This window comes from Macrobrachium nipponense, chromosome 9, assembly GCF_015104395.2.
Source record: "Macrobrachium nipponense isolate FS-2020 chromosome 9, ASM1510439v2, whole genome shotgun sequence".
Classification (NCBI taxonomy): Eukaryota; Metazoa; Arthropoda; class Malacostraca; order Decapoda; family Palaemonidae; genus Macrobrachium; species Macrobrachium nipponense.
This window is the reverse complement of record NC_061110.1, coordinates 93,859,684-93,872,339: the sequence shown is the minus strand read 5'-3', so window position 1 is coordinate 93,872,339 and position 12,656 is coordinate 93,859,684.

The following is a 12,656-nucleotide window of genomic DNA, read 5'->3' as shown; positions in this document are numbered from 1 at the left end:
TCTGAACACAACACAATGTCATCCGCGTATAATATGCACCATGGCACTTCTTCTCTAACATCCCTCACGATGTTGAAATGAGTCGACACAGTATGCACTATCACTTAATAACACAGATACTGTTTGAAGAAGCCATCTTGGCTCCTCGCCTCTCTAGCACAGATCTATCCATCTTGGTTACTTAACATATGTAAGGGAGAAGCTCGCACGCACGTACGAACTCACACCCATTGTCCACGCCCCAGGTAACTGCCTAGAACTAAGTTACATAAGTCAACTCTGCGATCGCCTGTAGCAACAGGGCATGCACAGATCTGTTAAGACAGCAATTTTAATATCACACCATCCCAGAAAGACACATCAGCATTCCTAAGGCTTGTCACTTGGACACTCTACATCTGAGGGAAGTTAAATGATGACTCAAAATTCCAAGAAACTCACAGCACATCACATTACAACTGTATATTAAACCTACCATAGCCCTCTTTTATGTAACATATACATATATACACATAAATATTATATACTCCAGTTCGAAATCTTCTACAACCATATCATTCGGTACAGACATTAAAAAGATTATTCAAAACTAATTGAATTCTAAGTACTATAATAATAAAAAGAAGATACCTAATGCACTTTTTAAAAAATCATCTATTTTGGCCTATTTCAATAACTGAGACCATATCAACAAAAAGGATTTGGTTTAAAAAATTCGAATTCTGTCAATTGAACCACCTAGGAAAATTCATTGCTTAATCCCATTAAATATACCACGAGCTTGACATCTAGACAAAATAAAAAAAATAAGAATAAAAATAAAAAAGCACACAAGCTTGGAAAAAATGGTCGCCCTGAAACTTATATATATTTTAGTAAATCTGCAAAATATATACATCATCCTTATATATATTATATACTCAACAAAATTACATAATTACACGTATCACCATTTAAATTTAAAAAAACATCACAACACGTGGAAATTAAAGAGGTTCTTTGTCCTCCCTACAAACGCAAATATCAAATCTGTTTTTCCTCTTAAATTATAAAAATGCGTAGGATGCAAATGTTCCAGGAAGACTGGAACATTTGCATCCTACGAAATAATATGTTTCAGCTTTCCAGACTCGGTGTAATTCTAAATATAATGTTTCGGCAAATGTTTGGAAATTATTTAACAAGACTAGATGATATTGGAGGAAAAGATGTGGATAAACGCAGCTCTCTGCAAACAAGATAAAATAAAATCCCGCAGCAGGAGTCTGGGACATTTCCTGGAAAGCAGTAAGATTGCTAGCGTACCTGCGGGGATGAATTAAATAGCATCATCATTTTTTTGAGATACTGTGCACGGGTTGAGCATTCTGTTTTCGTAATGAGTTCTCCTTCTCCTCCTCCTCTTCTCTCTCTCTCTCTCCTCCGTCCTTTCTCTTCTCTCTCTCTCTCTCTCATATATATTATTATAATTATAATATATAATATAAATATATATATATATATATATCATATACATATACATACTTATATTATATATATATATATAGATATATATAATAATAGATGTATATTTATATATATATTATTATATATATATATATATATATATATACATATACATACATACATACATAATTATATATATATATATATTATATATATTCCACACACATTTATCTCAAAAAAATTCTCTTAGCATTGTGAACTTAAAGGTCACAGGTCGAGTATAGATATGATTCTCTCTCTCTCTCTCTCTCTCTCTCTCTCTCTCTCTCTCTCTCTCTCTCTCTCTCTCTCTTCCATATACATTCCATTTCAATAAAATTTTGAACGTAAAGATCACAATAGTCGAGTACAGTTATGATTCTCTCTCTCTCCCTCTCTCTCTCTCTCTCTTCCTTCCGCTCAAAATTTACCTTATCAAAATGCTCTCGTCCAGTGAACTTAAAAATCATAATACCTTGAAAATGGTTATGATAAATATGGAATAGAATGAACCGCCGATTTTCAGATGAGGCCAGTCTTCAATGTCGATTGTGTCAAAACCAGGATACCATATTTTGTTTCGTTCTCAACAAAGTCAGTGATTTAAATGTTCTTCAAGTAAAAATTCATAAGGGTAAAAATCAGCTTTTACAGTCAATAGCTACAACTTGAGGGAAACGTTTCAGACATTACTGCAACATCTACACTTAGTCACTAACTATAAAACAAACATTTCAAACCTTACTGCACATTTACACATAGTCCTAACTACAAGACAAACATTTCAGACGTTACTGCAACATTTACACTTAGTCCTAACTATAAAACAAACATTCCAGACATTGCTGCAACATTTACACTTGGTCCTAACTACAAGACAAACATTTCAGACATTGCTACAACATTTACACTTAGTCCTAACTACAAGACAAACATTTCAGACATTGCTGCAACATTTACACTTGGTCCTAACTACAAGACAAACATTTCAGACATTGCTGCAACATTTACACTTATTCCTAACTACAAAAACACTTGCACAGCCAGTGATGAAAAGTCATACCCAGCCAATTTTTGTCTTGTCATTATTCAATGTCATTTTTCCCCACTATTTTTCTCAGCGCAGAACTCTTTCGGATATGTCCCCCAACCTTTTAAATAAAAATGAATTTGTCGTGCCAACAGAGATATTGAGGAAAGCAAAGATACAAAGATACTGAAGAAAGTATGTAGCCATGTATCGTCAAGTGTGCTATAAAAAAAACATATTTTCACCCTGCTCTGAAGGCATTCTCTTTCAGGAAGGGAATAAAAAGGGGCGACTGCTTTGAGGTATTCTTCAAACATAGAGTGGGAAATGAAACCCTCCTTCTCCCGCGAGCTCCGAACTGCAAAAATATCTCTGTAGCTGGTCCTCCCTTTCATCAATCGGACACGATCGACCGAGCTGTCAATAGGTCTTTGCATATCTCACGGCAATCGGGTTCCATTCTCTCTTTTCTTCTTCTCTCGTGGGGCACATTCTTACTCCTTTGTACTTCATTCGCGTCGCGTAATGGCTATAAAATATCAAAATAATAATTATGAATTACAAAATGAAACATAAACGAATTCCATATCCGCATAAGGATAGTATAGAAATATCAAAATAATAATAAAAAAATTTAAAATGAAACATAAAAGCATTCCATATGCGCATAAGGACAGTATAGGAATATAAATGAAACAAAAGTATTCCATATTCGCATAAGGATAGCACAAGAATATAAAATTTAGACCAAAGGTCGAGCGCTGGGAACTATGAGGTCATCCAGCGTTAAAAGGAATAACTGAGAGTTAAGGAGCATTTAAAGGTGTAAGAGGAGGAAAATCTTGCAGCTGCACTATGAAACAATTGTTAAGAGAAGGTAGAAAGTAAAATGGAGATACACTGATGGCACTACCCCACCATGGGGCATATGTGCATAAGGAATCTAATTGTTTCATAGGTTTATTTTCATGACGTTGGATCAGTACTGGACTCTGTCAGAAAAATATAGGAGATTACTGACAGACAAAATGAATGTGTCCTGCCCCTGGTAAAAGTTAATTAATTTTATTTTTAAATCTAATGCACTTTCATACTACTTACAAAAAATGTATTAATTTATAAGTAAAATTGCTCCATTTTATCCAAGGTAAGGACACCTTACTTTTGTCTGTTCATACTGCTGTATAATTTTCAGACAAAGACTGATACTGATCCAACGTATTAAACTACTGATCATTTTTATGCTGTCATGAAAAATAGCCCGTTTGCGTTTTCTATAAATAATGTTTCACTCTTCTTTACCCCAACATCGGTGAACTAGTTCTGTCTTAGAATGGCCACAAAATGCAAACGAAGAGAGGGGAGAGAGTCCCAATAAAAAGCACAACCATTCTTATTATTTTAATGGGAAAATAAAAACAGGAAACGAGGTAAGAACTATAATAACAATGGAGGATTAAATCATCTTTGAAAACGATGGAATAAGAAAAACATCCACAGACTGGAGAAGAGAGGCCTATACGAAAATCGATGAGACCACGATGATTCGAAGTGGAGAGAGAGAGAGAGAGAGAGAGAGAGAGAGAGAGAGAGAGAGAGAGAGAGAGAGAGAGAGAGCATAAGCCTCTTATCTGTCCTGAACATGTGGCACTCTTTCCTAACACTTCCATCTTGACTGAGCTAACTTTGATAGTTGTGATTATTATTTTTTTTATAATATGTTTTAATGACGAATTACGATTCGAAGACTTCTTTTCGACTTTCTCCTATACAGAAATTTCATCAGCAGCATGTCGAACACTTTACAAAAACACTGCTTTACTAACATTATCTATCATATATCATAAATTTCTAGGTCACTCTCTCTTCATTGCTCTCCTGGCAATATCTACGTTGCTTGAAACATTGCCGTATTGCAAGCAAATAGCAATATATTGCAACCTTAAACTCTCTTACCCTGACAATATTTAAATTGTTTGCAACGCTGCGGTATTGCAAACAAATTGCAATTTATTTAAATCTTAAACTCTCTTATTGTGACAATATTTACAATTGAAAAAGAAACCCACAAATTCAATTTGTAACTTGTTTACTTTCAAGTATTTACATTAAGTTTTACTCCACCCTCGAGTACTTTCAGGCCCTTCTGTGGCCCATTCTCAAGAGATGTTTGGGATGTTAGCCTGGGTCAAGGCCCAGCAGTCTTCTGGAACTTCTTCTCGTTGTGCTGTCATTTATGCGATGGCTGTTCTGGTTTTCTTGAGAGTTGCCAATCCCCTCTTGTCGCTCTGATATCCTGAGCTGATGGTCAATGGGATTCACCCTTGTGGTAAGGGTGTGGTCACCGTAAGTCTGTTGGGCAGGAAACCTAATCTCCAGGTCAGCAGGGTCAATCTTAGCTTCTTTTAATATCAAAGCTCGGCTTATGGGATCTTCTGACGTAAAACCTTTGTTTCCTTCAATTACTTTGATCTCTCTGATAAGCGCACCTTCTACTACCCTCCTGTGACTAATTTTGTTGCTTTTGTATATAAGCCTACTGTTTTTGAAATCCATCCTATGGTCATTTTCCCAACAATGTCTAGCTATAGCACTCCCTGAGAGTTAAGCTGTACTGCCCTTCTATGTTCTTGGACTCTAGTCCTTATTCCCCTACCTGATTCCCCCACATATCTGTCTCCACAATTATTGCAATTGATTATGTATACCCCCGCTACATCATCTGTATTAACTGTCTTCTGATATGTGGGGATCAGGTAGGGAATAAGGACTAGAGTCCAAGAACATAGAAGGGCAGTACAGCTTAACTCTCAGGGGAGTGCTATAGCTAGACATTGTTGGGAAAATGACCATAGGATGGATTTCAAAAACAGTAGGCTTATATACAAAAGCAACAAAATTAGTCACAGGAGGGTAGTAGAAGGTGCGCTTATCAGAGAGATCAAAGTAATTGAAGGAAACAAAGGTTTTACGTCAGAAGATCCCATAAGCCGAGCTTTGATATTAAAAGAAGCTAAGATTGACCCTGCTGACCTGGAGATTAGGTTTCCTGCCCAACAGACTTTCGGTGACCACACCCTTACCACAAGGGTGAATCCCATGACCATCAGCTCAGGATATCAGAGCGACAAGAGGGGATTGGCAACTCTCAAGAAAACCAGAACAGCCATCGCATAAATGACAGCACAACGAGAAGAAGTTCCAGTAGACTGCTGGGCCTTGACCCAGGCTAACATCCCAAACATCTCTTGAGAATGGGCCACAGAAGGGCCTGAAAGTACTCGAGTGTGGAGTAAAACTTAATGTAAATACTTAGAAGTAAACAAGTTACAAATTGAATTTGTGGGTTTCTTTTTCAATCGTCAGAAGAAAACTGAAAGAAGTTTTTGTTTGGTTGATATTTACAATGTTTGCAACGCTGGGGTATTTTCAAGCAAATTGCAATATATTGAAATTTTAAACTCTCTTATCCTGACATTATTTATGCTGCAAGACAAACAGTTCAATATGGAGATGAGACTAAACCTTAAATGAAAACGAGATTTCTCCACAAAGAGTATAAAAATGTAAAGAATTAATCCGTACGTTGTGTACCGGCGAAAATATATTGTCCTTATAACAAACGACTACAGATAAAACCCGTATATTCATAAAAAAAATTCCTGAAACGAAAGCCAAAATCCATTATGAAAAAATTTTTCGATCTAGAATACATTTCATCCATGTGAAGAACAACATCCTAACAAAACAGATGTGTATACTGCATAGCTTTATTTATATTCATGATAAGACACTCGCACTGCGATCCACTAAAATACATGGCACAAAAATTCATTCATGCCAGAAACAAAAGCATCGAATTAATCCTTTTGAAAGCGCCACTCCAGTGTCCATTAACTATTTTTCAATTATCTCTCGAACACACACACACACATACCGCTTATTTGGAATGCACATCCAATTTACCAAGTACTCCTGGATGCTGATCAAAATTTGCATATTACTCGTTCGGCATTCAGCCGAGTGTCAAACCCTTTGACGGCAAATCGCGTCTGATCTGAATTTTCGTTCTTATTTGTTGGGAATTAGTGATATCAGTGACACCTTGGCACAGAAGGAAGAATGAAAAGCGCGAAGAGGAGGATCCACATCAAAACTTAAAGCGGGGAGGAATGCCTACATGTTGGCAAAGAAAGAGATCAACAAACGAATATCAAAATATAATTAAATTTCCCTTGGTAATCAAGGCGAACCTTTCAATGAAAAAGATGCGCCATCGAAAACACAAGTTGCTTAATTTTTCATGAATAAAACTTTATCTTCTAAATTATTGTTATTAATACTAAAAATTATACCCTGCATGCCATTACATTTTCAACAACTCATTGCCCCAATGAAACCTGCAAGAATGAATAAATGGTTACACAGTTTTTAACAAGTTCACTCAGATTTCTTTACGCAGTTGTTAACAAGTATACTCAGATTTCTTTAAGAATTTTTGGCTAAAAATACTGATCTGAACGTTTGAAATATTTACATCAATTTTTCAAATTATGAAATTTACTCTACTTTACAGTGACTCCGTGTCAGGAAAGTAATTGACACGCATCAAAAAAACATAGAGTATGAGTAGTCTCACACGCAACTCATAAATATTTACAACAATTATTTTAACAATGAAAATTAATCTCATCTACTGTACCTCAATTTCGGAAATATGAGACAAATAAAAAACTGAAAATGGGTTTTCTCACATGCAACATAGTAACAGAGATAAGGTTTTTAGTTTGTTCTCGTAATATCATAATTTTTTGCGTTTCTTGAGAGAGAGAGAGAGAGAGAGAGAGAGAGAGAGAGAGAGAGAGAGAGAGAGAGGAGATGACGAGAGAGAGAGAGAGAGAGAGAGAGGAGAGAGAGAGAGAGAGAGAGAGAGAGAGAGAGATTCGGTTTTCATATCACTCAAGGAGGAAATCAATACTACGCCAAGGTCCATTGTCATTTGGTAAATAAAATAAAAATCTAATCCGCCAGAGACAATGATACTTGCCTTGTAAAAACAGAACGGATATTAAAACAGGAAAACAAAACTCGATTTACTCAAAACTGAAATTACTGTTTTAGATGTTTAAAAATTTAATCTTACAAGGAAAGCAATCATTCAGAACCATTCTTCATAAAATGCTTTGATCTTGACGTGGAATCATGAAACCAGACAATATTTAGGGATATGTTGAAATCGCTGTAAAAGTAATTAAAAACGAGAGAGGAGACGCTGTTCTACTTTGTTAAACGAATATTCATCTACGCAAACGTAAGGAAACAGAACGAACGAAGCTACACTCACAAAATGGATACGAAATCAGGATGTCCTCGTAGATAAAACACTTAAAAGTTCAAATTCTACGATTAGAATGTCAATGACAAAAGTAGGCGAGGAAACACTACGAGTAGCAGAAAAAAAGTAGTTTTTACATGAAAAATTATAGATTTACACTATCGTTGATGTCGATTTACGTAAAATAAATATTAAATCTACTTAAAAAAGAAGAATGGCTTGGTTAATTTTCAATAACGTTTCGAAATCCTGAACTTTCAACGTGTAAAAGAAACACAATAAAACTGCCGAAAAAAAATATAGAGAATGCACAGTTTCAGCTTAATAAAGATGGACCTCGGATATATTGCTGAATGGTGAAAATTAAATAACCCAAACGATTTATTATAAAAAAAAAGGGCAAGGACATAAAATCCTCAAAGTATCAAATCTTTCCTCTGAACACAAAAAGTTGAAATTGGCGAACGAAGAATTAGCGCGAAAGTTAAAAAGATTACCTCACTGAAACTAATTTTGGGTCTGAAAATGGCGCCGAAAAGAAAGTAATGTCACTGTTAAGAGCAGAAAACTATCATACCTTCCAAGGCAATTCCCAGCAGCAGGTGTTGCATATATTCACCTCCTCGTGAACTCCTTCGAGGGCATAAAGACTTCCGCTCAAAATAAACAAGACTCGTTGTTGATGCAGGGCACCTCGGCAAATATAACTTCCTTGGGAACCCTGAAACCCTCTGCTGAATGAACAACAGGCTGGTCTAGGGTGAAAAAGGTAGACTAAGAGCAGAGTCCTGACCGGGCTGAATATACGGAATATTCACATTCCTTTCTTTTCTACTTGAGAACGATTGAATTACAAGGAAATAACAAATAGGAATTAAAGGAATACCTGAGGTCATCATGAAAATTAAGTTTTAAAGTAAAAAATCTTATATATACTAAGGCAATTTATATATATATATATATATATATATATATATATATATATATATATATATATATATATATATATATATATATATATATATATATATATATATATATATATATATATATATATATAATATATATATATATATATATATATATATATATATATATATATATATATATATATATATATATATATATATATATATATATATATATATATATATATATATATATATATATATCCCACCCCTTCCTTATCTCAGGCAAACACTGCGAAAAAACTACACACACACACACACACACACACACACGCACACACACACACACACACATATATATATATATATATATATATATATATATATATATATATATATACATACATATAATCTTAGTGTGTATGTGTGTATGCGTGTGTGCGTTTGTATGTGTATATATCGACGAATCGAAACTCCCATTTTATGTCAAACGTAAAATATATATATAAAAAAAATAAAAGTTTGAAAAACGGGTAGAAGGAAGGATAATGATTTCCTCGGAGTAAGACCGTACCAAAGACAACTATCTCCCCCATTCAGTAAAAAAACAAATCCTATTTTCCGCTGGTCTTTTGTTCCAGGTTCCTTTAGGGCCCTTTGGAAGAAGAAGCAGCTTCCAAGAAAATAATAGGTGTTTTTTTCGATGTTGTCGCCTCACCTTCTGTGTCCCCACTTTCTCCAGAGCTCAGGGTTTGTCAACAACAACGGATGTTAGGTTTTATATACAGGGCCTTCGCTATTGTTGCTGGTTTGGCATTATGGAATTTCTATCAAAAACCTGTAATGATCGTTAGTTATACGGCTCATTAATTCCTTGTCCCCCTTTTTGGTAGCAGAAATTCAACATATTCTCAGTTGTTTGTTGTCTGTTAAATGAATTTTAACAGCTCACGTTCTTAAGTCTTGAAGCTTAATATATATACCAAACAGGATGTCTGGCATATATTTAATGTGTTATGTTAAATAAATTTTGAAAGATCACGTATATATGTTTTGAAGCTTAAAATATATGCCAAACAAGATATGCTTCATGTGTTATGTTAACTAAATTTTAACAGAGCATGTACAGATCATGTAAATATGTTTTGAAGCTTAAAATATATGCCAAACAAGATATGCTTCCTGTGTTATGCTAATTAAATTTTAACAGAGCATGTACAGATCATGTAAATATGTTTTGAAGCTTAAAATATATGCCAAACACGATATGCTTCATGTGTTATGTTAACTAAATTTTAACAGAGCATGTACAGAACATGTATATATGTTTTGAAGCTATATATCTGACACACGAAATATGCTTCATGTGTTATGTTAACTAAATTTTAACAGAGCATGTACAGATCATGTAAATATGTTTTGAAGCTTAAAATATATGACAACCACGATATGCTTCATGTGTTATGTTAACTAAATTTTAACAGAGCATGTACAGATCATTACTAGGTTTTTGAAGCTTAAAATATATGACAACCACGATATGCTTCATGTGTTATGTTAACTAAATTTTAACAGAGCATGTACAGAACATGTATATATGTTTTGAAGCTTGAAATATGTTTGGCACATATTTAATGTGTGAATAAAACCATGAAAAATATCCCAGTTCTTTAGGAGAAAAGAGCACGAAAACTAGCATTGTTAGATATTGTATTAGACAATAAACTGACACTCTAGTCCAATTGAAAGTAGGTGTTTAAACTGAATTTGCACCTATGTCATCAGCATGACCTTAAAAGCACATAATCATGAAACAAAATGCATCGGATTTAAAGAAACTATTCCAACAATTATTTAATATCTAAAAAAATAATACTTGCATAATAGAGCTGCAAAGAAATGGGGAAAATAAATAGTGAAACGGATTGATCCGAATAGTGATAAACAGGCACTTGACTGATTATTTTGGGCAACCACGGAAGAGAGACGTAGCCTACCCTTCGAGTGTGTTGTTTGTTGACTATATATATATATATATATATATATATATAGTATATATATATATATATATATATATATATATATATATATATATATACATATATTATATATATATATATATATATGTATATATATATATATATATATATATATATATATATATATATATATATATATATATATATATATATAAAATATGTGTGTGTGTGTGTGGGCACGAATACCAACACTCCACGTGCGCGCAGAAGAAAAATAATACGCGCCTCTCAATGGGACGAGTTTTCCATAAAGGGAACAAAAGAAAGAGAGTGCACGAATCTATGCGTTCATATGCAGACGGCAGCGGCCACAGGCCCCGGGCGTACTGTCCAAGGACAAGCATTTCAGGGGCGGGAAAGAATGGGACACAATTTCAAAGGGATGTGCGATTCAATTAGCGGGGGAATGAGTGGACGTTCTCTATCACAACCGCTGCAGCTCGGTTGCAGTTCTTTGCGAAGTCGACGCGCGAACGGGCTGCTTTTTTGGTAGGTGGCGGTTAATCTATCTACCCTATCAAATGCCCACGTTAATTATCTTCGCTTTCGTCGACGTCATACAACGTAATACGTTAGTTTGTTTTGGGCACAGGTTTCCGTGTCGCAAATGATGGCAATGATTGCATGTCCACTATAATAAAGCATGTGAGAGTATGGTCTTTAATGGATATTAAAAGCTTTCGAACCTTGTACTAGGTTCATCTTCAGTCAAGTCTGAAGATGAACCTAGTACAAGGTTCGAAAGCCTTTAATATCCATTAAAGACCATACTCTCACATGCTTTATTATTGTGGACCTGCAACCCTTAGTTTGTTTTATTAACACGACATAATGCAGTTACTAAATTTGCTTTATTATTTCCATGTATTAAAGTTTACAGAATATATTTTATTTTTTTCAGTTTCTCCTTTAGTAGTCTTCATCAATTCAAATCTGACTTCTATATTAAACTCCACATTCAGCAACTTTTTAAAACGGCTCACACAACGAACAAAGGACTGCATGCATTCTCTTCAGACAGCAACTCGTCCCTTGCATTACATATTAAAATAAAGATGCATTTGTTTAAGAGCCATCCCTTACATAATTCATTTTGCTCGCAGACAAAACGTTTTGTCTTAGCTTTATCTAAATAGCTTGACCTTATCTGACTTTTTCCTCACCCTTTGTCCCTGACTACCCTTTTTCCTTCTTTCGTGTACCACTGCAAGAGCATCGCCTTTGTCTTTTGTCTTAGCTTATCAATACATCTTGAGTTTATCTGACTTTTTCCTCACCCTTTGTCCTTGACTACCCTTTTTCCTTCTTTCGTGTACCACTGCGAGAGCATCGCCTTTGTCAACCAACTGCCATTTCAAAGACCTTTTTCTCCTTCACTCGACCTCTGATGCTATTTCTTTTTCGTACTTTCTAAATCATGAAGAGTGTCTCCCTGCGGTTTCCTTGAAGACCACCTCGTTGAATTTCCGTGTTCTCTTTATTTATTTACTCCTTCCACTTCCGCTGTTTCAACACTTCCAGTCACTTTTCTCACTTCCTTCTCAGGTTCTCACGCGTCTTAATTGCATCATTTGCGACTCATTTTTGTTTGTGTTGTTTCCCTCTGAAGGGGATTGAGTCAGAAGGGTGCAGCCTTCTCGTTTCTCAACAAAGCTCTCCGGATGAGGTTTTGTTTGTGTGTGTGTGTGTGTGTGTATGTATGTGCTCACTGACACACTTACAATCCATGTATTTATATAACCATAAACCATAAAACTCGTACGGGACACAACTAAGCGTATGTTTGTGGCATTCCATACATTGGATGCATAAAAACACGTAACGTTACAACTGCGATGCTATATAATCCGTCCCCAAAA